General features: G+C 48.4%; 1 protein-coding gene across 3 annotated transcripts in view; it reads left to right on the top strand.

The window, feature by feature from the left end:
• Window positions 1-5,031: 5,031 nt before the first annotated feature.
• Window positions 5,032-20,662, top strand: part of PER2 (period circadian regulator 2) — a 119,902-nt gene continuing 104,271 nt past the window's right edge. For all 3 annotated transcript variants that reach the window (XM_077488326.1, XM_077488329.1, XM_077488330.1), the window contains exon 1: window positions 5,032-5,197. The gene's annotated coding sequence lies outside the window, so the exon portion shown is untranslated. The remainder of the gene's footprint in view (window positions 5,198-20,662) is intronic.

The following is a 20,662-nucleotide window of genomic DNA, read 5'->3' on the forward strand; positions in this document are numbered from 1 at the left end:
CTCTTTGTCTTCAGAGCCTTTCCGGCTTTCTTTAGGCTTTTTCTGTTGCAGAAACGAGAACTCTTCCAGCCAGTGAGGTCCTTTATGGAGAAGTCCAAGGCCTCATATAAGTTTGGATTTCTTCTGGAGGCGCTTTGAGTGGACATAACTGATGTACTCTGCTCAGTGGGGGTGGGCCTTAGAGAACAGAGGCCGCATATTGGCAGCACAGAGGCATAGGGGTTAGCCTTGCAGCACTGGGGTCCTTGTTTCAGATTCTGACCAGGACACTATCTGCATGGAGTTTGCATGTTCTCCCTGTGCTTGCGTGGGTTTCCTCCAGGTACTCCGGTTTCCTCCCACACTACAAAGACATGCTACCTTGCATTGGTGGTGCAGTGGTGAGCATAGCTGCCTTCCCAGCAGCTGACCTGGGTTCCATTCCCGACGAACGCCATTTCCAATACTGGGAGTCCTTAAAGAGAAAAGTGCTATACCAGGTCAATGCTGAGTAAATATTAGCGGTGGAATAAAGAATGAAGTGGTATGTATGGTATGTTTGAGGAAGAAAATGTTCCCCCAGAAACTATAGAAGGTAAACTCAGCAACTGACAGAAGGCGCTTAGGCTGCGATCACACCTAGGCATTCCAGATCGCGGGCGGAAATTACTACAAATTCCCGATTTGCTGCAAAACATGGGACACGATTGTGATCCCTTTACTTTCAATGGCACTCCAATCATGGGACGATGGCTATATGCCGCGAGTGGCGGCTCCTGTGCGCATGCGCGGGAGTGACGTCACCGCGGCTTCGCCGAATGACAGCGGCGGAGTGGCGAGACCCACCGAGAAGATGGATGCGCCAGACTACAGGGGACATCGGTGACTTCTAGGGCTGAAACAACTAATCGATTAATCGACAACTAATCGATTATGAAAATAATCGATTACTATTTTCATAATCGATTAATCAGCCAGTAACATAATGGGTTAAAAAAAAAAACTGAAATGAGCCCTTTATAATACAAAAATAAAAAATAATCGCTACTGTAAATATTACTTTCACTGTTCTACAGTAAAAAAATGAACCCCTTTCAGTAGTGATTATCTGCTTTTTCTACCATAAAGGGTATGTTACTAAACGTCTTAGACCTGGTTCATATCTATGTGTTTTTTGGTGCTTTTTGCAGAAATGCACTACAGTTCATTTACATGGTTTCCTATGGGACACGTTCACATCTGAAAGGGTCAGGGACTTTTAACGCAAAATAGTGCTTTATTGGTTCAATTTACTTCAATAGAGAAGCTGCAGAAAAGCATGTAATGCATTTTTGCAGCAATTTGTGTTTTTTAATCTGCCCAAAAAAAATGCAAAAATGCAAATTGCAGTAAAATCGTGTGTGCAAAAATCAAAAGGCACTGCAAAAGGCACTGCAGAAACAGATCAAAAGCAAACTGCATAGGTGTGTACCGAGCCTTGTGCTGGTCACACAGATCAATTTTCGGATGAGAATATTCTGACGAAAAATCTTTGTACATTCGCTAAATGAAAGAATGTTTGAAATTTTCACTTGTTTTTAAAATGAACGTAATATCTGAACAAAAACCACATACACTGTCTGAAAATTCCTTTGACTAAGAAGTTTTTTATTATTTCTAAATTATCCCATCACTGTGGTTTAAAATGAACATCAATTTGACCCACTTTTTTTTTTAAGGTTATTAACCGATTAATCGAAACAATAATCGGCCAACTAATCGATTATGAAAATAATCGTTAGTTGCAGCCCTCGTGACTTCGCTGGCTCCTGTGTCAGGTAAGTGACAAATAATGGACCACTATGCGATGCATAGTAGTCCATTATGCTTTACCTTTGCAGGGAATGAAAGAGGAAGTAAACCCATCAGGGTTTACTTCCTCTTTAAGAGTGTACATGTCACATCTCTATATCTGGGTATACAGGGGATATAGTTTATAGAGATATACAGGACAGTGGATATACAGAGAATACACACATCACACCTCTATATCTGGGTATATATGGTGGATATAGTATATAGAGATATATAGGACAGTGGATATATAGTATATACAGAGTGTACACATGTCACACCCCTATATCTGGGTATATACGGGGGGATATAGTATATAGAGATATATAGGAAAGTGGATATATAATATATACAGAGAGTACACGTGTCACACCTCTATATATGGGTATATACAGTGGATATAGTATATAGAGGTCCATATATTATCACCTTAGCTATACAAGATCAGTAGAGCCTGTTCAATGGCCATGTACTGTATTGTCATGATAGTCAGTAAGATGTATTGTCAGCACTGCCTATTTAAAGTGGTTGTATAGTCTTTTTTATAACTTTTACCTACAGGTAAGCCTATACTAAGGCTGTACGGTTTAGGAGATAATCCCCTTGCAATGCGCTGCTGACTGCAGCAGCGCATGCGCACAGGGGATTCTCGGCTGAAAGTCCGGCAGGCGCCGGACCCTGGCGGAAAGAAATCTCCCGCGCGGGAGTGACGATATCACAGCTCTGGCCACTCACAGCGCCTAAGCCGTGATTCCCGCAAGACACGCCGAGGGAACATGTCAGCTCCCTCGGTGTGGATCGGGTGAGATGTCGGGGCCTCGTTCTAAGGCATTTCATAATGAGCTAGTATGCAGTGCATACTAGCTCATTATGCCTTTTCGCTTGCAGGTCAGAAAAAAAACAAACAAAAAAAAAAACACGTCAGCAGGTTTACTTCCACTTTAATGCTTATGCATCAGTATTACCCATTTGCTAACCACGTGCATACCTGCTGTAACAGTTTTGATGCCCATGTATGTCATAATTTCCTGTTTGTTGCCCATCAATTGTCATCACTGCTCATTTTTTTTTTGCCTATGTATTGTTACAACTACCCTTCTGTTACAATGTATTGCAACAACTGCTTGTTTGTTGTCTATGTAATGTCATGGTTGTTTCCCACATTTTGTTGACTTTGTTTTGTCACTATAGCCCATTTAATATGCATGCAAGATCATGCTAGCCCATTTCATGTCTATGTATAGTTATGACAGTCGGTTTGATGATTGTTAGGATTGCCCGTTTGCTAACCATATATTGTCATAATTATCAGAGTGTTACCCATATTTAGACTGAATTCACAGTGTGTGGTGACAGACATTTTACTGCATTTTAAAACGTCTGTCACCTCAACATAGATGGCAACATTGTAAAAAAAAAAATTCTGGACACACTTTTGGCAGTAGGCGGAGTTGTGTTATAATTAGGGGGCAGGGCATGCGGTTATAGGTGTGGCATAGAAAAAGGTGAAAATGCGGCGTGGTTTACGTAAAATAGTGGGCGTGGCTTACATGGGGCGTGGCTCAAAGGGGTGTGGTTAGAGTCTGAGATGAATGCGGGGGGGGGGGGGTGGAGAGGGAAAGGGGGGGGAAAGGGAGCGAGAGATGGAGGGAGGAGAGATGGAGGGAAAGGGGGGAGGAGAGATGGAGGGAAAGGGGGGGGGAGGGATGGAGGAACAGCAGCCCCCCGATCCTACACCATAATAGCAATATGTGTTTTCCAGAGTTTGACAATCAGCAGATAAAGATACTCCAATTACCTGGTGTTAGCACTTCAATCATCCCGGTGCCATGATTGTTATGGTGTCAGGATGATTGAAGCGCATTATTTCTTTTATTACATTGTAATATGAAATGAAATCATTCAACTCACCATAATGCTGAATCAGTGGGAGCCATGAGCGTGTTACTAGCCACGTTGCCTGCCACCAGATGCCATCAGGTGCCCCCAGCAGAGTCCCTCCTTACATCAGGTGCCCCATCAGAGGTACCTTCCTCACATCTGTGTCCATCAGCGGAGCCCCTCTTTACATTGTGTCTCCATCAGTCCTCCTAACATCTGGTGCCCCTCTGACATCCATACTAGCCCCCCCCCCCCCACATCCAGACTCTGACTAGCCCCCCTGACATCCACAGACTGGCCCCCCTGACATCCACAGACTGGCCCCCGACATCTCCTCCAGACGCGGCATGCCGTTGTTGCTGCGCGGAATGACTTTGAACTGTGGCGCCACCCACTGCACTTCACAGACACTGGCAGCGTGGGTGGGCAGCGCCGCAGCATCTCTATTGAAGACCAGCTTCTGGTCTTCTTTAAAATGGATCCGCCGGCCGCGGACCTCTAGCGGCCGGCGGCAAAAAACTGGACAAAATTAAATCGGGACAAATGTCCTAATCCCGGGAATGTCCAGGGAAATACGGGACAGTTGGCAACTATGCCTCAAGGACACGCAGGAAAAAATTGTGCCGCACTGCAAAGCTTTGTGGCCATGTTATATGTACACCCTGCCTCACCTTTGAAGCTAAAGGAGGAGCAGTAAAATCGCTGCTCAACCCTGTGGTTGTACTGCTCCCCAACTGCTAGGAAGAGGGGATATCTTCCAATGGGGAAACTAGTTCAAGTGAAAACCGGAGATTTCCTCTCACTTCCTGTTTTGGCAATGAGACAGGAAGTGAAGGGAAACCCCCCCCCCCATGGGACTGACAGAGGCTATAACGCTATTCAAAGCAAAACAAAAAAACTGTTAACACTGTAATATGAATGCAGTCTCAAGCTAATGGATAAATAAGCATGCTGCTGGGTGAAAGTCCTGAGCGTTCAATGTATAGAGCTGGCCCAGCATGCCTTAGACTCCTATAGAAAAGCCCAAGTCCGTATTACCTTTACACTACAGCCGGCATCATAACACTAATATTATTAGCCCCGGGCTGACTCAGCACACTCCCTGTGGAATTAGTGAGCGGTCACATAACACACTGTATAACACCAGCTCCATCTCATGGGTTTCCACGTGAATCTTATGCAAGGCAGTGGCACTGAACTCCTCCTACAGCCAATAGGCATGCTTCTCATCCTAAAGGACGCGCGTCCAGTCCTATCAGCAGCACAGGAGGACTGGCACCCTGCGACGGGGCTATCTGGAGGTTTGGTAGAGCACGCCGGTAGGGCGGACCCTCGGAGTAATCGTCCAATAGCAGATCAGAGTGGGCGGGAAGCAGGTCCGCTATCACGTTGAGGTCTGTGTGAAGCGAGGTGTCAGTAGTGACAGGAGAGAGTCGGGCTGTGTGTATACATTGTTTGGGTCACTGGCCGGAAATACCGGGACTGCACCGGAAACAGCGGAGCGGTAAGTGTGGCGATATCCCTAGCAAGCTCCGATAACGGGGGCAGGACTCGTTGAGCATTCCTCTACTTACTACACCCACTTCTGGGAATGACTGACGCTTTATCAGCGCCGGACTCCTATGTGCGGTGACTGCTGGCTATTACTATACACCCCCTCATGCAACCTTAACTTATCCCCCCCCCCATGCAATGCAACCATAACTCCCCCCCATGCAATGCAACCATAACTCCCCCCCCCATGCAATGCAACCATAACCCCCCCCCCCATGCAATGCAACCATAACCCCCCCCCCCATGCAATGCAACCATAACTCCCCCCCATGCAATGCAACCATAACTCCCCCCCCCATGCAATGCAACCATAACTCCCCCCCCCATGCAATGCAACCATAACTCCCCCCCCATGCAATGCAACCATAACTCCCCCCCCCATGCAATGCAACCATAACTCCCCCCCCCATGCAATGCAACCATAACCCCCCCCCCCATGCAATGCAACCATAACTCCCCCCCATGCAATGCAACCATAACTCCCCCCCCATGCAATGCAACCATAACTCCCCCCCATGCAATGCAACCATAACTCCCCCCCCATGCAATGCAACCATAACTCCCCCCCATGCAATGCAACCATAACTCCCCCCCATGCAATGCAACCATAACTCCCCCCCCATGCAATGCAACCATAACTCCCCCCCCCATGCAATGCAACCATAACTCCCCCCCCCATGCAATGCAACCATAACTCCCCCCCCCATGCAATGCAACCATAACTCCCCCCCCCATGCAATGCAACCATAACTCCCCCCCCCATGCAATGCAACCATAACTCCCCCCCCCATGCAATGCAACCATAACTCCCCCCCCCCCATGCAATGCAACCATAACTCCCCCCCCATGCAATGCAACCATAACTCCCCCCCCCATGCAATGCAACCATAACTCCCCCCCCCATGCAATGCAACCATAACTCCACCCCCCCATGCAATGCAACCATAACTCCCCCCCCCCATGCAATGCAACCATAACTCCCCCCCCCATGCAATGCAACCATAACTCCCCCCCCATGCAATGCAACCATAACTCCCCCCCCATGCAATGCAACCATAACTCCCCCCCCATGCAATGCAACCATAACCCCCCCCCCATGCAATGCAACCATAACTCCCCCCCCATGCAATGCAACCATAACTCCCCCCCCCATGCAATGCAACCATAACTCCCCCCCTATGCAATGCAACCATAACTCCCCCCCTATGCAATGCAACCATAACTCCCCCCCCCCCCCCATGCAATGCAACCATAACTCCCCCCCCCCCCCCCATGCAATGCAACCATAACTCCCCCCCCCCCATGCAATGCAACCATAACTCCCCCCCCCCATGCAATGCAACCATAACTCCCCCCCCCCATGCAATGCAACCATAACTCCCCCCCCCCATGCAATGCAACCATAACTCCCCCCCCCCCCATGCAATGCAACCATAACTCCCCCCCCATGCAGTGCAACCATAACTCCCCCCCCATGCAGTGCAACCATAACTCCCCCCCCATGCAGTGCAACCATAACTCCCCCCCCCATGCAGTGCAACCATAACTCCCCCCCCCATGCAGTGCAACCATAACTCCCCCCCCATGCAGTGCAACCATAACTCCCCCCCCATGCAGTGCAACCATAACTCCCCCCCCCCATGCAGTGCAACCATAACTCCCCCCCCCATGCAGTGCAACCATAACTCCCCCCCCATGCAGTGCAACCATAACTCCCCCCCCATGCAGTGCAACCATAACTCCCCCCCCATGCAGTGCAACCATAACTCCCCCCCCATGCAGTGCAACCATAACTCCCCCCCCATGCAGTGCAACCATAACTCCCCCCCCATGCAGTGCAACCATAACTCCCCCCCCATGCAGTGCAACCATAACTCCCCCCCCATGCAGTGCAACCATAACTCCCCCCCCATGCAGTGCAACCATAACTCCCCCCCCATGCAGTGCAACCATAACTCCCCCCCCATGCAGTGCAACCATAACTCCCCCCCCATGCAGTGCAACCATAACTCCCCCCCCATGCAGTGCAACCATAACTCCCCCCCCATGCAGTGCAACCATAACTCCCCCCCCATGCAGTGCAACCATAACTCCCCCCCCATGCAGTGCAACCATAACTCCCCCCCCCATGCAGTGCAACCATAACTCCCCCCCCATGCAGTGCAACCATAACTCCCCCCCCATGCAGTGCAACCATAACTCCCCCCCCATGCAGTGCAACCATAACTCCCCCCCCATGCAGTGCAACCATAACTCCCCCCCCATGCAGTGCAACCATAACTCCCCCCCCATGCAGTGCAACCATAACTCCCCCCCCCATGCAGTGCAACCATAACTCCCCCCCCATGCAGTGCAACCATAACTCCCCCCCCATGCAGTGCAACCATAACTCCCCCCCCATGCAATGCAACCATAACTCCCCCCCCCATGCAATGCAACCATAACTCCCCCCCCCCCATGCAATGCAACCATAACTCCCCCCCCCATGCAATGCAACCATAACTCCCCCCCCCATGCAATGCAACCATAACTCCCCCCCCCCCATGCAATGCAACCATAACTCCCCCCCCCCATGCAATGCAACCATAACTCCCCCCCCCCATGCAATGCAACCATAACTCCCCCCCCCCATGCAATGCAACCATAACTCCCCCCCCCCCATGCAATGCAACCATAACTCCCCCCCCCCCCATGCAATGCAACCATAACTCCCCCCCCCCCATGCAATGCAACCATAACTCCCCCCCCCCATGCAATGCAACCATAACTCCCCCCCCCATGCAATGCAACCATAACTCCCCCCCCCCCCATGCAATGCAACCATAACTCCCCCCCCCCCCCCCATGCAATGCAACCATAACTCCCCCCCATGCAATGCAACCATAACTCCCCCCCATGCAATGCAACCATAACTCCCCCCCATGCAATGCAACCATAACTCCCCCCCCCATGCAATGCAACCATAACTCCCCCCCCCCCCATGCAATGCAACCATAACTCCCCCCCCCATGCAATGCAACCATAACTCCCCCCCCCATGCAATGCAACCATAACTCCACCCCCCCATGCAATGCAACCATAACTCCACCCCCCCATGCAATGCAACCATAACTCCACCCCCCCATGCAATGCAACCATAACTCCCCCCCCATGCAATGCAACCATAACTCCCCCCCCCATGCAATGCAACCATAACTCCCCCCCCCCATGCAATGCAACCATAACTCCCCCCCCCATGCAATGCAACCATAACTCCCCCCCCCCATGCAATGCAACCATAACTCCCCCCCCCCATGCAGTGCAACCATAACTCCCCCCCCCCATGCAGTGCAACCATAACTCCCCCCCATGCAGTGCAACCATAACTCCCCCCCATGCAGTGCAACCATAACTCCCCCCCCCATGCAGTGCAACCATAACTCCCCCCCATGCAGTGCAACCATAACTCCCCCCCCCATGCAGTGCAACCATAACTCCCCCCCCCATGCAGTGCAACCATAACTCCCCCCCCCCATGCAGTGCAACCATAACTCCCCCCCCCATGCAGTGCAACCATAACTCCCCCCCCCATGCAGTGCAACCATAACTCCCCCCCCCATGCAGTGCAACCATAACTCCCCCCCCCATGCAGTGCAACCATAACTCCCCCCCCATGCAGTGCAACCATAACTCCCCCCCCATGCAGTGCAACCATAACTCCCCCCCCATGCAGTGCAACCATAACTCCCCCCCCATGCAGTGCAACCATAACTCCCCCCCCATGCAGTGCAACCATAACTCCCCCCCCATGCAGTGCAACCATAACTCCCCCCCCATGCAGTGCAACCATAACTCCCCCCCCATGCAGTGCAACCATAACTCCCCCCCCATGCAGTGCAACCATAACTCCCCCCCCCATGCAGTGCAACCATAACTCCCCCCCCATGCAGTGCAACCATAACCACCCCCCCATGCAGTGCAACCATAACCACCCCCCCCATGCAGTGCAACCATAACCACCCCCCCATGCAGTGCAACCATAACCACCCCCCCCCATGCAGTGCAACCATAACCACCCCCCCCCATGCAGTGCAACCATAACCACCCCCCCCCCATGCAGTGCAACCATAACCACCCCCCCCCCCATGCAGTGCAACCATAACCACCCCCCCCCCATGCAGTGCAACCATAACCACCCCCCCCCATGCAGTGCAACCATAACCACCCCCCCCATGCAGTGCAACCATAACCACCCCCTCCCCATGCAGTGCAACCATAACCACCCCCTCCCCATGCAGTGCAACCATAACCACCCCCTCCCCATGCAGTGCAACCATAACCACCCCCTCCCCATGCAGTGCAACCATAACCACCCCCTCCCCATGCAGTGCAACCATAACCACCCCCTCCCCATGCAGTGCAACCATAACCACCCCCTCCCCATGCAGTGCAACCATAACCACCCCCCCCATCCCTTTTCGTTCAACCATAATCCCCCCCATTCCTTTTCGTTCAACCATAATCCCCCCCATTCCTTTTCGTTCAACCATAATTCCCCCCCCCCATTCTTTTTCGTTCAACCATAATTCTCCCCCCCCATTCTTTTTCGTTCAACCATAATTCTCCCCCCCCATTCTTTTTCGTTCAACCATAATTCTCCCCCCCCATTCTTTTTCGTTCAACCATAATTCTCCCCCCCCATTCTTTTTCGTTCAACCATAATTCTCCCCCCCCATTCTTTTTCGTTCAACCATAATTCTCCCCCCCATTCTTTTTCGTTCAACCATAATTCCCCCCCCCATTCTTTTTCGTTCAACCATAATTCCCCCCCCCATTCTTTTTCGTTCAACCATAATTCCCCCCCCATCCCTTTTAGTTCAACCATAACTCCCCCCCCCCCCCCCTCCCCGTTCCACTTTCTAATTTAGGGGCTCTGGGCTTAAATAAAATGGCGACCTCCAGCAAGGAGAAACTGGAGCAATGCTGCAGGCAATTCACAGTACACCTTAATTCTAGTAGCATAATTATTCATGTGGAATTTGCTCCATGCAAAGGAACATTTTTTTTTTTTTTCTCTCAATTTATTATGGGTAAAGTTCCCCTTTTTTTAATGTGTGTTTTTAATTGTTATTCAAGTTTAAGAAGGTACAATCATTGCTTGATCCAAAATAAAGACAAAAAGGGGAGGTGGGGGGGGGGGGACTGGGTGCCCAGGGCAAGTAAGATGATCTCCCCTTTGGGTATAGAACTATAGGCTACCATTATCTAGATATCGCAAGAAATAAGACTATAGAGTATTTGAAATGTTTAACCTGCCAGTTAATTCTGTCCCATTCCACAATGCTTAGCCAGGATAATAGGTTTTTCTGGGATTCATCCTCCTGTATTGCCCACCTGCCCATAGGCGAGGATGTGGATTCACTGCCCAGTGAGCAGGCTAGATGTATATAGCGATAAGGGCAGCCCTTATGTCTCTCTGGGTACAGGTTTTCTTTAATGACCATGATTGCTGATCCTTGACTTGTTTAGTACAGTATGTGTTTTAATTTAAGGTCAGGCATGTATTCCTTTATTGTAATTAACTTATTTTTCATAGTGGGTGCGCTTTGTGTCTATTAATTAGGGGGAGGGGGGGGGGAATGGCATGCTTTTGGTCACAGATCGTTTTTGTTCTAGTGTCTGAGGAGATGTATAAGAGGCTATTATAATAAATGAATTTTAGTTGTAGCTGTGGGCTATTGTCAGAGCTTTTCTAGGAAGTGGAGTTTATAAAGAGGTTCGTTCTTAGTTAGAAATGCATGTTTTTGCATGAAGTCACTTTCCTGTTAACAACCAGCTCTGTATATAATTATCAGATAAGCATGTGTTGCCCTAGCTTATGCTGAATGCTGTATATAAGCGATGCCTACTTGTCTGACCATTCATTGGAATTGTGCCATTAGATGGTGTGCGAGTAGTACAGAAAACAGGAGTGTGTACTGGACTGGGGATTAGCGGTCTTGCACTTTGATAACTGACCTATTTCAGACTGCAGGTAACACGTGGCTGGAGGTTTGTATAACACTGCGGCTGGGTTTCATTGAAGGCAGAACATCAGGAATTGGAACTAGAGCATGAATGTTGAAAGTGACAAAGGAAAACTTGTTATAACCAGCGTTTCTAAAATAGGTCCCCCTTTGCAATGGATCTGTACTCGGCATCCTGACCAGAAACATATAGGCTCTTTCTATTCTTGCAGTAAGGAGTGTGCTTAGCTGCCACTTCATCAGGCTGTGTGGTGAGATTCCTAAAGTGTTGAATGGGAAGTGAGCCTGTCCTTCCTAGATATGCCCCCAGCTTGGAGCCGCCACAGTAAATGCCCCAGTGGTTCTGAAATACTGATGATGGTGTCTGTAGTAGAAAAATGAGTTTATGCACATCACTGCCGGCATCACTACAGCGTTGACCAATGCTATTTATTTTTGAAGTAATTAGGCCTGTAAAGCTGCTCTTTATCAAAATCAGCCCCCATTTTCCTGCTGTGTTTGGCTAGCCATATACAGCTTGTTTTCCCTCCTGCAGCATGAATAGATGATCTCCCCTGCTGATTATAGTATTTGGGCAGCAGCAGCACCCGTGGCTTCCTAAGTACTCGGCAGTGACTGCATCTGATAGGAGGCCGACATTTGTTTGCCCAAAATTGGTGCTTGCATGGCCCTCTGTGGCTCAGATCTTGGCTGATTACATAAGAATTGGCCTACATTTGAGCTTTCAAATACATTACTTTAGAAACCAATATGCTGGGTTCTTATCTAGTGCCAGCCACTGTCTAAAACAGGGATATGCAATTAGCGGACCTCCAGCTGTTGCAGAACTACAAGTCCCATGAGGCATAGCAAGACTCTGACAGCCACAAGCTTGACACCCAAAGGCAGAGGCATGATGGGACTTGTAGTTTTGCAACAGCTGGAGGTCCGCTAATTGCATATCCCTGGTCTAAAAGATGGAGCACTGTCATGTGGTCTTTGCTGAATTTGAGTTCAGGCAGAGCTGCTGATTGGATAGCTGTGCCTGTCAAGCTCCTAATATCTTGGAGCAGAAAGCATGTGATAAATGCCATGGACCTTAGACCCCTTTCACACTGAGGCGCCTTTCAGGCACTTTCACGCTAAAACAATGCCTGAAAAGCTCCTGAAACTGCTTCCCATTAATTTCAATGGATCCTTTTCCACTGGGGAGGTGAAAAAAGTTCTGCAAGCAGCACCTTTTTTGGAGCTCTTAAAGCACTTAAAAAATGCCACAAAATGGTTCTTTTAAATCGCGTGACCTTTAAAAAAAAAAAAAAAAAAAAGCGCACTGAAAACGCCTGACGTTTTATGGCCAGTTTTTGAGTGCCTCTGTGTGAAATGGGTCTTAAAGTGGTTGTAAAGGCTATTTAATCTTTTTTTTTTTTTTTTTTTTTCTTCCTTTTAATGCATTAAAATAAAAAAGATATATTACTTGCCCGCTTTGTGCAATGATATATTGCCCAGAGCAGTCTCTTACCTCCTCACATATGAATATGTAGGAGGAGGGGGGCCTGCACGGGTAAGTGATTTATCGGGGCAATGGCTGGTGTTCTGATGGCGCTTCAGTCATCACGGCACCATGGATGTTATGGTGTCAGAATGATTCAAGTGCATTATTTCTTATGTTACATTGTAATATAAATGAAATGGTTCAACTCAACTTAATGCAGAATCAGTGGGAGCCCCGAGTGTCACTTTACACGCTGCCTGCCACCCGATGCAGCTTGTCACTTTCCATGCTGCCTGCCACCAGATCTGGAATGCCACGCTGCCTTCCACCAGATCTGGAATACCACTTGCCACGCTGCTTGCCCCCCAGATGAGGAAGGCCACTTGCCTGATATGTGCCTGCTATACCATATACAGTAATACTTCGGATTGCGTGAGACAGGTTAGTTTTACCCTACTGATGATGTGTTGTCGCAATAGTAATCCTGCTCAGTACGAGAGGAACCGCAGGTTCAGACATTTGGTGTATGTGCTTGGCTGAGGAGCCAATGGGGCGAAGCTACCATCTGTGGGATTATGACGATACCGCAGTGCCGCGCAGTCCAGGTTGGCCTGGGATAGCCGGCCCCCACCACCCCTTCGCCGGTGCGGGGGCCGGCACATAGTGCCACTCGCCTTGGGACCGGGGGGCATGGACGGAAGCGGGCCGTTTCTCTCCAGGAGCACATCACATGTTCATTGGGAACCCGGTGCTAAATCATTCGTAGACGACCTGATTCTGGGTCAGGGTTTCGTGTGTAGCAGAGCAGCTACCTCGCTGCGATCTATTTAAAGTTATCCCTTGAGCCAAGCTTTTGAAAATTTTTGGCGGCACAGTGGTGTAGTGGTTAGCACGCTCGCCTAGCAGTAAAAAGGGTCGCTGGTTCAAATTCCAACCACGACACTACCTGCCTGGAGTTTGCATGTTCTCCCTGTGCCTGCGTGGGTTTCCTCTGGGTACTCCGGTTTCCTCCCACACTCCAAAGACATGCAGGTAGGTTAATTGGCTTCTGTCCAAAATTGGCCCTAGTATATGAATGTGGACCTTGGATTGTGCCCCCCTTGAGGGTAGGGACCAATGTGAGTGTGCGTGATGTAAAATGTAAAGGGATAGGGACAATTGTAGACACTCAGGTTGAACTGGATGGACTAGTGTCTTTATTCAACCTTACTGACTATGTACAATACAAGCTTTTAATCCTGATTCGGTTTGCGAGTGTTGTCTCACAGGATTTAAGTCTCTGCGGTGTGCAGTACCACATTTGGCCAGAAGTGCGGGGGCGCCGGTGACATTTGGAGCCACTCAGAAACACTCTGTTCTGGTTTGTCTCCGAGCCTTTATGAGGGTTTCCAACTGCATCCGAGCGGTTTCCGAGTCTCTTCGGCATCCCCCTCCTCTGGCCACATGCTGTACTGCATACAGTAGACGTCAATGTGGAAAGAATTATCTTTGTTTCTGTTGACTTCTATGGGGAAACTCATTGATATGCAAGTGCTTTGGATTACAAGCATTCTCCAGGAATGGATTATGCTCGTAATCCAAGGTTCCACTATACTTGTATGAAAAAGTATCCTGTTCTTTCTTTTTTGTTTCCTTTGTGTGAAATCCCTGTTTTTTGCCAGTCCCTCTGTTTTTCTATTAAAAACTGGCCACGCTAAGCAGGAAAACACATGATGGTCAGTTCTCTAGGTGTTCTGGAATCTCACCCTGTTCTCGAATGATCAGACTTGTCCTGACATGCCTCCCTTCTACTGTGCAGCCTTTTACTGGGAAGATCTGTGTACTGCTGTGTTCCCCAGCCCTTATGCAGCTGATAACAGGGTATGGCCAAATATATGGACAAAGGCCAGCATCAAAATCTACAAGAAGTATGGCACCAACATCCCTTTAGCAATGGAGAGAGAGTTTTTGAGATATGGGACTTTATGGGTGCATTTCAACACAGAACTTACTCTAAAGTGTATGTAAAAATATATATTTTTACATACACTTTCATGTAATTTCTGTGTCAAAATGCACCCATAAAGTCCCATATCTCCAAAATTTTCTCTGAGAACAGGGTATGTTCCCGGGTGCCCCCATGGGGGCACCTGTGCAGGCACGCTTTCGAGTCCCGCTGCTGCATCCATTGACAGACAGCAGGACTCGGCCTGCTCCCGTCTCACTGTATTTGATTGACAGCAGCAGGAGCCAATAGCTCTTGCTGCTATCAATCTACCCAATAAGGATGGAGACAGTGCCTGAAGTTGCTGGAATGGACAGGCCAGATGAGAAAAAAAAAAGGGGGGGGGGCTCCCTCTGGGGGCAGCTGCAGCACAGAAGTTTTTTCACCTTCATAGTAAGGTTGAATAAAGACACCAGTCCATCCAGTTCAACCTAAGTGTCTAATTGTCCCTATCCCTGTACATTACACACTCACATCGGTGCCTACCCTCAATGAGCCCACAATCCAAGGTCCCCATTCATATACTATGGCCAATTTTGGACAGAAGCCAATTGACCTACCTGCATGTCTTAGGATTGGATGGGAGGAAACCCACGCAGGCACAGGGAGAACATGCAAACTCCAGGCAGGTTGTGTCATTGAATGCATTAAGGTGAAAAACCATAAAGCTTTACAACCACATTAAATAAAAGGTTTGAAGGGGAGAAGGGGCATGGGGGATCTAGGCCCGCACAGTCAGAAGAGGACATACAATGGAGCTGAAGGTTGTACTAGGGAATGGATGCCGCCTGGAGAAGTCAAATTTGCTTGCAAGTTTAAAGACCCATTTCAGGTGAATAAAAATTTTATGGAAAAACTTTGCTAGTTAAAATACTTTCCTTGGCCTTTTCATGCATTTCTTAATATGGTGACCGACAGGAACAGTCTATACTTGGGAGAGTGGGGGGAGGGGGCACAATGGTCAGCCAGGTCTAAACATGCCCCACTTGCTATTCTTTCCTGCAGTAAGCGGTGTTGGTGATCACTGTTCTTATGAACGTTTGTTTGGGCAGGCTTGAGTGATTTACCGTTTACGCAGATTTTGAGCCTATTTGAATAGACTAAATATGTTCAAGTCAGCGTTTCCAGTTTGCATACAATTTCAGGATCACAACTGCTTGAGTTCCTGTCTGGAAGCGCTGGTTGTCTTGCAAACAAATCCCATGCAGATGACGGCTTTTCGCTTCCCTCTAATTTCCAGTTCCCTTTACCTGTTCCAAGCCAGTGACTGAGGAAGTACTGAAACCAACAGGTTAGTTTAAGGCTCGGTTCACACAGGGGCAACACGACGTGACGTGACGTGACGTGACGTGACGTGACTTGGACCCGACTTACAACACTACTTTAAGTCGCCCCAGGCCAGGCGACTTGCGGTGGCCAATCAGAGAATGAGCTCTCGGGGGGAACTCCTTTTGAGAGCTGATAATTCTCTGAGAGTCGCCTCTGTATAGACCAAGATCCGACTTGGAGGCAAACTCCATTGAAATCAATGGGTACCAGTCGCCTAGAAGTCGGATTGAAGTAGTACAGGAACCTTTTCTGAAGTCGGAGCGACTTCAGTAGCGTGCATTAAGACGGCTCTCATTCACTTACATTGATTTCTACATGTTGTGCGACCTGAGGTGACTTGGGGCGACTTGAAGTCGGATCTGAGTCGCCCCTGTGTGAACCAGCACTAACAGCCTGGCAAGTTGCATTCATATAAACACTTCAGTGGCAGCTTATGTATGTTTTTGGACAGAATTTCTTTAAAGTGACACTAAATGATAATCCTTATTCTCCAAGAATAATCCATACACATCTACTATTTAAAGGGGTGTTCCGCCCCCAAAAAAAAATAAAATAAATAAAAGCCAGCAGCTACACATACTGCAGCTGCTGGCTTTTAACAATAGGACACTTGCCTCAAGTTTTTCATCATTTAAATAACAAACACGTTGTTATACTTGCCTGCTTTCTGCAATTGGTTTGCATAGAGCAGTCCAGATCTTCCTCTTCTCGGGTCCCGCGCTGGTTCTCCTGTCTGGGTGCACCCAGGCAGGCATGCTCCCGAGCTGCACCTCTGTGTGTACATTCACACTTGGAGCCGTGGCTCAGGCCTGCCCCCTTCATCTCCTGATTGGCTCACTGGTTGTGATTGACAGCCAATGGCTCTCGCCAATCAGGTGTGCGAGTCCCTGGAGAGCCAAGGCTCTCGTAGACGTTGCCGGATCGAGAGGGGGGTTCAGTTAAGTATTGGGGGGCTGGGGGGGTTGCTGCACACAGGTTTATTTTTATTTTTTCAGTTCAGGAGCCACTTTTGGGTGACGTGCCTCTCGCAATGTGGGTTGCAGCACATTTATTGTGGCAGACCTACACCACGATTTTAGGTGTTATTTAAATGAATGGAATTTTAGGCTGCATTCACACTTCAGCGTTTTGAATTGCGGGCAGGTTTGCCGCGAATCTGCCTGCAATTTGAAAGCGCTGATATCTGAATGACAAATCGCGGCACTCGCATTTGAGATGCCATTCATTTGAGTGACACCTCAAACCGCGGTCTGCTGCGATTACCGCTGGTTAATAGGGACAACCCGCATCGCGAGAAGCATGTCGCCCAAAAGTAGCGCTTGAACTTATTTTTAGGGCAACGCGCTTTTCCATGATGCGGGTTGCCACGAATTATCGCGTGGTAGACCCGCACTGCTATTTGAGGTGTCATTCAAATGAATGGCATCTGAAATGCGAGTCCCGCGATTTGTCATTCACACATCTGCCCACGATTCAAAACATTGAAGTGTGAATGCAGCCTTACCCAGTACGTACTGTTAACAGCTAATGAACTTCACAGGAGCCATGTTTACAACATACCACAGTCTCCTATGCCAGACACTTGTAGCAGTGCTAACAATTACTGAAGAGCAAAACTGCTTGTACAGCCACCACTGGTAGACTGCGGGGATTTTATACAATTCAGCAAAAATGCTTTCTTTATCAAAAAAGAGAGCCTGTTTACATAATTGGTGACTGTTTCACAGTAGGGTCCTCTTGGGTGTCATTCAAATTATTATTATCGATTTTTATATAGTGCCAACAGTAGAGGTCGACCGATATGGGTTTTTCTCTGGCCGATGCCGATATTTAGAAATCATGGCGGCCGATAGCCGATATATGATGCCGATATGTTAGGCCGATTTTATTTTATTTATTTATTTTTAATCCCCCTTGATCTAACACACCTTTCCCACTGGGGCATTTTTCAGGTGCTTTTGGGCTAAAAATAGCGCCTGTAAAGTGCCTGCAAAATGGCTCCCCTGCAGTCTATGTGAAAGACAGAGTGCTTTCACACTGAGGCGATGCGCTGGCAGGATCTTAAAAAAAAAAGTCCTGCAAGCAGCACGTTTGGAGTGCTGTATACCGCTCCTCCACCACTCCTGCCCATTGATATGAATGGGCACCACTGCCGAAGCGCATGCAATGCGATTTGGCAGCGGTGCTTCATGGGCGCATTTAACCTCTTCCTTGGCCGCTAGCTGGGTTATATGTGCCCCACTAGCAGCCAAATAGCACCGCTAAAATGATGGTAAAGAGCCGCTAAAACTTGCGTTTTACCATCAACGTCTGCCCGCTCCAGTGTGAAAGCAGCCTTCATAAGTGATACAGAAAATTTCTTACACTTAAAGCGGAGGTCCACCCTAAAATGGACCTTCCGCTCATTGGAACCCTCCCCCCCTCCGGCGCCACAATTGGCACCTTTCAGGGGGGAGGGGGGTGCAGTTACCTGGATAATCCAGGTAACTGCACCCACTTCCGGGCTAGCTCTCTGCGGAAAGGGGCGTACATTACGCCCCTTTCCGCAAGTGCCCGCCCCCTTCCGCAAGTGCCCCGCTGCCTGCTGGGAAACGCACAGATCCCAGAGGCAGCGGGGACCGTCCTCATTGCGCTGCGCGGCTCACGCATGCGCAGTAGGGAACCAGGAAATTAAGCCGAAAGGCTCCATTTCCTGATTCCCATACCCAAGATGGCGGCGGCGGCAGCACTCGAGTGTCGACCTAGAGATCGGCTTCGGGTGCCGACATCGCGGGCGCGCTGGACAGGTAAGTGTCATTATTTTAAAAGTCAGCAGCTGCAGTATTTGTAGCTGCTGGCTTTAAAAAAACAAAAAACAAAAAAAAACGCTGAGTCCCGGCGGACTCCCGCTTTAAACATTTATTAAACAAAACAAACCTCCAATCAGTTTACTTGTATGTATGATCTAGATTAAAAAAAAACAAAAAACCTATATATTAAATAAAAAACAGGTAGTCAAAACTTTTGGACAAAAAAAAAAATGGGCTAACTTTACTGTTTTTATTTTATTTTTATTTTTTAAATGGTGTATTTTTTTCCCAAAAAAATGCATTTGAAAGACCTCTGTGCAAATGCCGTGTGACATAAAATATTGCAACAACCGCTATTTTATTCCCTAGGATCTCTGCTAAAAAAATATATATTTTTTTTGGGGGTTTAAGTGATTTTCTGGCAGAAAATACAGGATTTTTACTTGTAAGCAACAAGTGTCAGAAAAGATTTAGTCTTTAAATGGTTAAACTGAGAACTTCTACACACAGAGATGACTTCATTCATTCAAGTGTAAACATTGTATCCTATAGGGCCGGTTCACACTGCGAGCCGCGGCGAGGCGTCTCCGACTTCCTCGCCGCGACTTGCAGGGGGGGTCAGCGGCGACTTGCAGAGGACTTCTGCATAGAAGTCAATGCAAGTCGCCCCCGAAGTCGCCCCGAAGTAGTACAGGAACCTTTTTTCTGAGTCGGAGCGACTCGAGTCGCTCCTCTCAGAACGGTTCCATTGTACTCAATGGGGACAACTTGCGGGAGCGAGGCGAGGCGAGCCGTGTCGCCTCGCCTCGCGCCGCAGTGTGAACCGGCCCTTAGTTCTTTTCTTGGCAGTCTGCCCAGAGTGGAGGAAAGTGTTGCTATGACGACTCAGACAACTCACACTGACTTCTTACAGAAGTTATTTCAAAGTCCCGCTGTAGAATCGGCTTTTTATTAACACAATCGGCCGATGCCGATTATTTAAAAAACGGCAAATATCGGCCGATATATCGGCCGGCCGATATATCGGTCGACCTCTAGCCAACAGTTTACGCATCGCTTTACAATGTATAGGGGGGACAACACAATTATAGTACAATACAAAAGGTACAGGAGGGCCCTGCTCGTAATGGCATCTCAGATGTCAGTCCTATGATTTGTCATTTACACATTGGCGCTTTCAATTCGCAGGCAGAATCGCAGCAAATCTGCACGCGATTCAAAACGCTGAAGTGTGAATGCAGCCTTAGAGTAGGAGTTCTGTCAGTCTTTACAGTGAGAATTTTTAGCTTCTCTAATCTCTTCTCTCTCATCTGTTGGAGCTATTCTGTGTCAGTGCTCAGCTACCATCTGGTGAGAGGATCCCCAAACTAGGTGAAGTGGATGTCTGTTCAGTTGTTGCTTGACATGAGATGCAGGTTAGTGTCCTAAGAAGACATTGACTAAATTTGTCAGTTCTAATATCTGCTCATCTTATGATTTTGTTTTAAAGAATTACCGTATTTTTCGGACTATAAGGCGCACCGGATTATAAGGCGCACTAGCAACGACCGGCTGATAAAATGGATATTTCCATATATAAGGCGCATCGGACTATAAGGCGCACCGGATTATAAGGCGCACTAGCAACGACCGGCTGATAAAATGGATATTTCCATATATATAAAGCGCATCGGACTATAAGGCGCACGGTCGATTTTGTGAGAAAATTTAGGCTTTTACGTGCGCCTTATAGTCCGAAGGTTTACGTCAAGATGACAGATACTGTTAACAAAGAACTCCAGCGATGTCAACAGGTCATATATAAGGCGCACGGTCGTTTTTGGGAGAAAATTTAGGC

Source organism: Lithobates pipiens, unplaced genomic scaffold (genome assembly GCF_037356315.1).
Source record: "Lithobates pipiens isolate NorthernLeopardFrog02 unplaced genomic scaffold, aLitPip1_a1.2 Scaffold_18, whole genome shotgun sequence".
NCBI classification, from domain to species: domain Eukaryota; kingdom Metazoa; phylum Chordata; class Amphibia; order Anura; family Ranidae; genus Lithobates; species Lithobates pipiens.